Raw genomic sequence first — 8,896 nt, forward strand, 5'->3', positions numbered from 1 at the left:
GTCAGTTTCAGGTAGTATTTACAAATAAATATTAATTGCACTTCAAACGTTGAAGCATTATATAATATCAATTATATCAATTGTTAGGACCCAAAGTAGAATATGTGATTTTGCTCACATTTACAATTCCATTCCTCTCTTTGACCATTTCCATGTACACCATTCAGAAGTAATCTGAATATATAACATTAGTAGGACCTTTATAAGGTAAACTATGTTTGAACTTTTACCTTTATAAACTAAAATTATGCCATGAAGTTATACTGCTCACTTCAGAAATTCATTTGATACCCCGTGTCATTTTAAGGTAAGGGTACAATGAAAAATAAATATTAAATCCTCTTCCAACGTTGAAGCATTATATAATATCAATGATATCAATTGTTAGGACCCAAAGTAAAATATGTGATTTTCTGACATTTACAATTTCCTGTTATGACCAAATATCCAACTGAGTAAATTAAACCCCCTGATGTATTAACCCCCGGTAGCATTACCCCCCCCCCCAAGGGAATTTCCTGGCATGACCTCATGTCCGAATTTTACCAATCACCAAATCTTTTAACCCCCCCCTTGGGAAGTTCCTGGTATGATCAGATAACCCCCTGACGTCTTATTACCAGGTTACGTTAAACCCCCCCCCCCTGGGAATCCCTAGTATGACCTCATGTCCGAATTTTACCCATCACCAAATCACTCTTATCCCCGAATTTTTGCAAACACCCAACTGGGGGCCTGGGGGCGTAGCCCCCAGCGAGCCGAAGGCGAGTCTGAATATATAACATTAGTAGGAACTTTATAAGGTAAACAATGTTAAGACTTTTTACCTTCATAATCTAAAGTCATGCCATGAAGTGATACTGCTCACTTCAGAAATTCATTTAATACCACTGGTCAGTTTGAGGTAGTATTTACAAATAAATATTAATTGCACTTCAAAAGTTGAAGCATTATACAATACTAATTATCTTAATTGAAAGGACCCAAAGTAAAATATGTGATATTGCTCACATTTACAATTCAATTCCTCTCTTTGACCATTTCCATGTGCACCATTCAGAAGTAATCTGAATATACAACATTAGTAGGACCTTTATAAGGTAAACAATGTTAAGAATTTTTACCTTCATAAACAAGTCATGCCATGAGGTGATACTGCTCACTTCAGATATTTTGATACCACGGGTCAGTTTCAGGTAGTGTTTACAAATAAATATTAATTGCACTTCAAACGTTGAAGCATTATACAATATTAATTATCTTAATTGTCAGGACCCAAAGTACAATATGTGATTTTACTCACATTTACAATTCCATTCCTCTCTTTGACCATTTCCATGTGCACCACTCAGAAGTAATCAGAATTTACAACATTATCTAAACTATATATTTTCATAAAGATAAACTATATTTGACATATTACCTTTATAAAGTAAAATTATGTCATGAAGTTATACTGCTCACTTCAGAACTTCATCTTATACCCCTTGTCATTTTAAGGTAGGGGTACAATTAAAATAAATATTAAATCCTCTTCAAACGTTGAAGCATTATATAATATCAATTATATCAATTATTAGGACCCAAAGTAGAATATGTGGTTTTACTCACATTTACAATTCCATTCCTGTCTTTGACCATTTCCATGTACACCACTCAGAAGTAATCAGAATTTACAACATTATCTAAACTATATATTTTCATAAAGATAAACTATATTTGACATATTACCTTTATAAAGTAAAATTATGTCATGAAGTTATACTGCTCACTTCAGAACTTCATCTTATACCCCTTGTCATTTTAAGGTAGGGGTACAATTAAAATAAATATTAAATCCTCTTCAAACGTTGAAGCATTATATAATATCAATTATATCAATTATTAGGACCCAAAGTAGAATATGTGGTTTTGCTCACATTTACATTCAAAAGAAGTAATCTGAATATTAGTAGGACCTTTATAAGGTAAACAATGTTAAGAATTTTTACCTTCATAAACAAGTCATGCCATGAGGTGATACTGCTCACTTCAGATATTTTGATACCACGGGTCAGTTTCAGGTAGTGTTTACAAATAAATATTAATTGCACTTCAAACGTTGAAGCATTATACAATATTAATTATCTTAATTGTCAGGACCCAAAGTACAATATGTGATTTTACTCACATTTACAATTCCATTCCTGTCTTTGACCATTTCCATGTACACCACTCAGAAGTAATCAGAATTTACAACATTATCTAAACTATATATTTTCATAAAGATAAACTATATTTGACATATTACCTTTATAAAGTAAAATTATGTCATGAAGTTATACTGCTCACTTCAGAACTTCATCTTATACCCCTTGTCATTTTAAGGTAGGGGTACAATTAAAATAAATATTAAATCCTCTTCAAACGTTGAAGCATTATATAATATCAATTATATCAATTATTAGGACCCAAAGTAGAATATGTGGTTTTGCTCACATTTACATTCAAAAGAAGTAATCTGAATATTAGTAGGACCTTTATAAGGTAAACAATGTTAAGAATTTTTACCTTCATAAACAAGTCATGCCATGAGGTGATACTGCTCACTTCAGATATTTTGATACCACGGGTCAGTTTCAGGTAGTGTTTACAAATAAATATTAATTGCACTTCAAACGTTGAAGCATTATACAATATTAATTATCTTAATTGTCAGGACCCAAAGTACAATATGTGATTTTGCTCACATTTACAATTCCATTCCTCTCTTTGACCATTTCCATGTACACCATGCAGAAGTAATCAGAATTTACAACATTATCAGGATCTTTATAAGATAAACTATGTTAAGACTATTTACCTTTATAAACTAAAATTATGTCATAAAGTTATACTGCTCACTTCAGAACTTCATCTGATACCCCCTGTCAGTTTCAGGTAGGGGTTATAATTACAAATAAATATTAAAACCTCTCAAAAGTTGAAGCATTATATAATATCAATTATATCAATTGTTAGGACCCAAAGTAGAATATGTGATTTTGCTCACATTTACAATTCCATTCCTCTCTTTGGCCATTCTCACGTACATTATACAGTACTAATCTTAATATACAACATTAGAAATACATTTATAAGGTAAACAATGTTAAGACTTTTTACCTATAAATCTGGTCAGTTTCAGGTAGAGTTTACAAATAAATATTAAATGCACATTAAAATTAGAAGCCTTGTACAAATTAATAATTTTAATTTTTAAGACCCAACGTACAATATGTGATTTTGGTCACATTTACAATTCCATTCCACTCTTGCCCATTTCCATGTACATTATATTATAGTAGTTATCTGAATATACAATATTAGCAGGACCTTTATAAGGTAAACTATGTTAAGACTTTTTACCTTTATAAACCAAAGTCATGCTATGAAGTTATACTGCTCACTTCAGAAATTCATTTGATACCAATGTTCAGTTTCATGTAGTGATTACAAATTATTATAAATGGACTTCTAAAGTTTAAGCCTTTTAAAACTGTCACTCATTTGACAAGACCAAAAACAAGACATGTTATTTGGTCACATTTTAAGTTTTATTAATTTAATTGGCCTTAATATTGTCTAAATAAAATAATACATTTTTAATTGATGTAGTATATTTCAAAACTAAAACCCTCTCTTTCGTATTGATTGTAATTAATTGTGTAACAAATAAATGTTATTTTCTTATTTCTCTATACTAAATATTTAATATGTAATACTGCTTAAATCTATGTTCTATTGATCTTTATGATTAGAGGTAAAAGGACTGTTTACAGCAGTGCGTTGATTATCTGAAACAATTGGTGCAAGATGGTTTTCGTATTATCAAATTAAATAGGAACTGTACAAAAACAATTAAAAATTCAACAAATAATAAAACAGTACAAATTTAACCTAAAAAAAGTTAAACATCTTTTTTTGCTTAGGTGTTTTTTTTTTGCCATGTTAATTGTGCAGAGCTCTATGCTGCATGAGTTCCTGCTGGCCCATCCACTCCATACCCAGTTCACCTGTAACAAATATCAATCCTGTTGGTGGTGTAATACAGTATTCATTCAGAAAATTAGCTACTGGTAATTTTTTCTATTTTAACTAAAACTCTAGCTGATGCTATCAAAGTTGGTACATAATAATTTTATTCAATCGCCTTTGTGTATTTTTTTTAAATATGATCAGCTCTTGATATCGGCCCATCTTAAATTAACTGGTTTCTAAAATGTTCTCTAATGTAAAATGAAAAAATGGCAGGAAACTTTAACTCTATGGCTGTCCACCATTTTATAAATTGTTTCCTGAATGTAAATAAAAAAAACACAAAATTTTATTTGTATTCACAATTTTACTGTCTACAAATAGGTATATACATATGCTAATATATAAAAATAAAAGCATTACAGCAAATTTATTGCACAACGATGTTGGCATGAAGGAGTATTCCACAAAAACAGGAATGACGATAAATCTTTGTGAAACAGCTAAAAGGTTAACATTCCTAATACAAACCAGTTTGTCATCGGATAGTTTTATAAGTTAGATGTCTAGACTGATGTAAACATACTGAGCAGAAACCCCTTGCAGATGCAGAAAACAAATATAACATAACCCCTTGAAACATTACTGTATTGCTTATGAGGTTCTTAGCTGTAACTGACAACCTCTTAGTACATATAAAAGCTTAGTTTAAATAGCTTTTTCCTTTCGTTATTTAATATTAAATATGAATAATTTAAATACCAATATGACAAGTTTTCATGTATGAATTATACTGTTTTATTGGATTAATTTTATAATTATTTATAGATTTTTCATAAAATCTTTTCACAAAGTAAGCATAAAATAAGAGTAACATTAAGAAATACTCAGGAAATAATGAAGGAAGAATAGCTGATACAGCAAGAAGAATAGCTGCTTGCTTCCAGGTCACTGATTGAAGATCTCTGAAGATCTCCTTCACATGGAGGGACAACAGATGAGCAGTTTCAGGAAGTAAGTAAGGAATAGAAGGCAGCATCCCGGCAAGATCCTGGGCAAAGAATTTATATAAATTTCGACCACAATATTCTCGCCAGTTCACACACTGTTCTCTAATCTAAATCATCAAATTAATGTTAACAACATGCAAGAGGTGGCACCCAAGGGCAAATTGCTGCATTTGTCGAAATCTAAAAGTATTATTATGATTAAACAGATAAGCAACTTGGGAACTCATTCTATCTTCTCATATATTTCTTCGTGATCCCTAATTAAAACGTTATTGTCCCCTGCAACCAATTCGGCAAAATTTCCTGATGCAAACATTTAAAATTAGAGATACAATCACTCACTTACAATACATTCACACATTTTCCATGTTGTTCTTTTACAGTATACAATCTTCTTAATTTATGCGCTTAAAAAGTACGTACAGAAGTTAGCTCACACGCGACATCCCGCGTAGTGTCAATTTTCCAGTAAATTCAGCAGTACTTTTATGTTTTAATTGACACATTGTTATTTGCAGATAATTAAAGTAGTTTATTCTGAGACACAGTGGGTCAAACAAATCACTCAGATATTTTAGAAGATTTCCTATTGAAGAAAAATATAAAAACATATAACAGGAATTATGTTTTGATATAAATAATAGTCCTGTGAAGAATGTACAACACTCCAATATAATATTTTACTTCATAATCACTGGTATAGCAAAAAATAAATACAATTTTATTAATTTAATACTATAAAAATTACTAAATATTTATTTCCTATAAATGAGTACAATAAGTCTGTATCGTTTCGTTCCCACGAGAATCTGCAATTACGCGACTCGCCGGAAGTTCACTATCTAATGGAATTTCCGGTCCATGAGGGGTTTTAGAAGTGAACGCCCGAGCACGCTGTATTTAAAAAGAAAGCACTTTTAGATCGCCTATGATATCGATCTTTCCTCCTACGTATTTAACTATGGTTAATATTTTATGAAATATTGGACTTATTTAGTATGTTTTTTTATTAAATTTTTAACAAATGCAATATCGGTCAAATAATTCCTTAAACTCTTTAGTTTACAAGGTGTAGATTGTACAAATTCTCATAAGTGTGTACTACAATAATAAATTCGAGATACTTGAGGATGGTGTATCTAAATAGTTAAACTTAGTAAATGAATACTGGACCTAAGAAATAATTTTTAAGGTGGTTACTGAATCTCTACATCAAATATTGTTTGTTTAAAATAATGTACATCTTGGTCTATGCTTATGTTAAAATGTATAGCCAAACTCCTTGTAGACCATCCACCATTAGATGTGAAGACTACCTTAAAAACTATTTCTTTATTTCAGGGCAACATGACAAAAAATGATAGTCACTTTAAAACGTAGGCGCAGTAATTATGCACCAAGTTTTATTGTTTTACCCGTAATCCTTAGGGGTAAATCAAGCTTATCAAGAACCCTTTTTACAACCTCTTTGTGGTGTGGTTAGTGTTTGGAATGCAATTGGAAAAGAAATTTCTCACGGTGTCCTTTACAAAAATAAAGTTGTATATATCTGTTGAGAAATATAAATAAAATTTATCTGAAACTAATTTCACCAAAACCCAATAAACATAGGCTACGAAAATAACTAAAAAGCGTTATTCGAGGCCGCCAGTCTGTAACCTTAATATTAGTGTACCCACACATTTGCTAAAGCAGTAAATAAAATTTGGTTTCAAAAAGCTATTGTAAAATTCCCCTACCAGCATAGTTTGAAGTAGGTAGATTTTGCGACAAATGAATTACGTATTAATAATTGCATACACGATCTATGTGATAACATCCTAAAAATCATTCATAAGATAATTTTTCAAAAACTTAACTGTATATTTAATAATAGTTTATCAGATTACACAATATTTTGATGTTATTTGAAAATACTAATTAAGTTATGGTGTATCGAAAATGTTAAATACGTTCTACACTAAACTGTAGCGTTCCACAATTGTTCTATTTGCAGCAAATTACAATTTATATATTAAAAAAATAATTTTGTTTCACGTTGTAACTGTTTTTCCATTGCATTAATAAAAATTGCGTTAATATCTCCGTAAAGAAATAAATAGGTAGACCTTTTACAATTACCCTAACAGGAACAGCCTTATTATTTTGATATCGTTACTTCAATGTATGTTTCCAATATCAAAAATTTCTCATTCCCTGTTCATAATTTTTAATCTTGATTTACAAATAGGCAACATAATATGCTTAATATGTAGAAGACAACATATTGGCAGATTGGGCAAGAAAAGGCCGACCACACGGTGTTATTAACAGGGCCCCAGGGCTGTTAAGTTCTTAAATTAAGTTTTATACACCTGAAAGAAGATGGTAGAATTAAAATGCTTGAGATGTGGTGATAAACTTTTTGAAACCTATTACAATGCGAAATGTCTGAAATTGTATCATCCTTTCAAATCAATCATCATACATAACCAAATTTAAACAAGTTTAATACTTCCTTTGAATTCATTGCAACCTTAAATACACTGCAAATTCTTTTTGAATTACTTCAGTACTACTCATGGCTTTTTATTAAAGCTGAAAATTTGCTAGGATTTTTATAAACAATACATTTTTGTAGTATGTCCAAAAATAACCAATCATTCCATTTAAACATAATCCAATAAAAACTTTATAATCTTATTTATTAATTTCTTTGGTTTGGATTGCTTTGTATTATTACAGAGAACAGGTATTTTAATTTGTAGATTGTGTTGACTTATCACTTATCTTTTTATAAAGGTTTTGAAAATGTGAAGTATTTATTTTTAAATGTTACAAGGAAAAGAAACTGTTATAAAATGCAATTTTCCTAAAAGTATCTATTAGACATTTAAATTAGTACTAAATATTAATAAAGCAATACTTTTCTAATAAGGTTTATTTTTTGGATGAGGCCTTTCGAAACCAAAGGTTTAATGAAAAAATAAACGGTGGTCATAAATAAATGTTTATACTGGCTGAAATGTTTGTAACATTCTTGTTTAAGCATATTTACACTATACGGTATTTTAATATTAATTTTAATTAAACTAATGTAATTATTTATTTGTGCTCGTTATGAAACCTTTGGTTTTGAAAGACCTCGTCCAAAAAATAAACCTTATTGGAAAATTATTTTTTTATTAAAATTTGGTACTATTTTAAACTTATTTCCTTAATGGCTCCAAGACTCTTCAATCTATTAGACACATTTTTAAAACTATTAGTCCTTTTACTAACTTTAAAATATTAAATAACGAAAGAGTAAGTCTGACCACATATTAAAATTTCATGTTATTGTACTGAAATTTGTTTACAAATCTGGTAAGTATCTATAAATTGAGCTAGTACTAAGTTATATTGGGCTTGACATAAATTACTTTTACATTTATTAATTAAATACATTTATCTTACTACACTAAGATAAAAATGAATAATTTACTTACCTTGAGATGACCGGACGCTGTAAGTACAAAGAATCCTTGAATCTCATGACCCCACTGTAAAATTTAGTTGAACGGTTTCCATCTCGTCGGGTAAGGTCGCCAGACCACAGGCAGGTTGAAGTCAACAGCGATTAACCAAAACAAGCCTCACCCAACCGTGGTGTGTAACCGCGCTAATAACTGCAACCCAACTATCACAACACAATCGCGCTCGGGCTCTACGACCTACAGATTACCGACTGGACTGACTGACTGTGACTGGTGACTGCTCAACAAAGCTAATGCCAGCGCTGTCACCTCACTAAACCTGCGCGTGCCCTACTGCGCGTTTGAAAAGATATCCTCCATTTCTCTCTCAGTCCCTTTAACTCCGAGATAAGATAATTTCTTGTCTCTCCAGTCAATCTGTGGGTTTAAATGAAA

At 30.6% G+C, this 8,896-nt stretch overlaps 1 long non-coding RNA gene across 1 annotated transcript; it reads right to left on the reverse strand.

Annotated features, from left to right (window-relative positions):
• Positions 1–3,698: 3,698 nt before the first annotated feature.
• On the reverse strand, positions 3,699–8,550 carry LOC124370174. Its single transcript, XR_006923162.1, has 3 exons — positions 8,474–8,550; positions 4,884–5,047; positions 3,699–4,034 (listed from the first exon to the last, which is right to left on the reverse strand). It is a non-coding gene; the product is annotated as an uncharacterized LOC124370174 (long non-coding RNA).
• Positions 8,551–8,896: the final 346 nt, after the last annotated feature.

The sequence above is a fragment of the Homalodisca vitripennis genome, unplaced genomic scaffold (assembly GCF_021130785.1).
Source record: "Homalodisca vitripennis isolate AUS2020 unplaced genomic scaffold, UT_GWSS_2.1 ScUCBcl_1;HRSCAF=141, whole genome shotgun sequence".
Lineage (NCBI taxonomy): Eukaryota > Metazoa > Arthropoda > Insecta > Hemiptera > Cicadellidae > Homalodisca > Homalodisca vitripennis.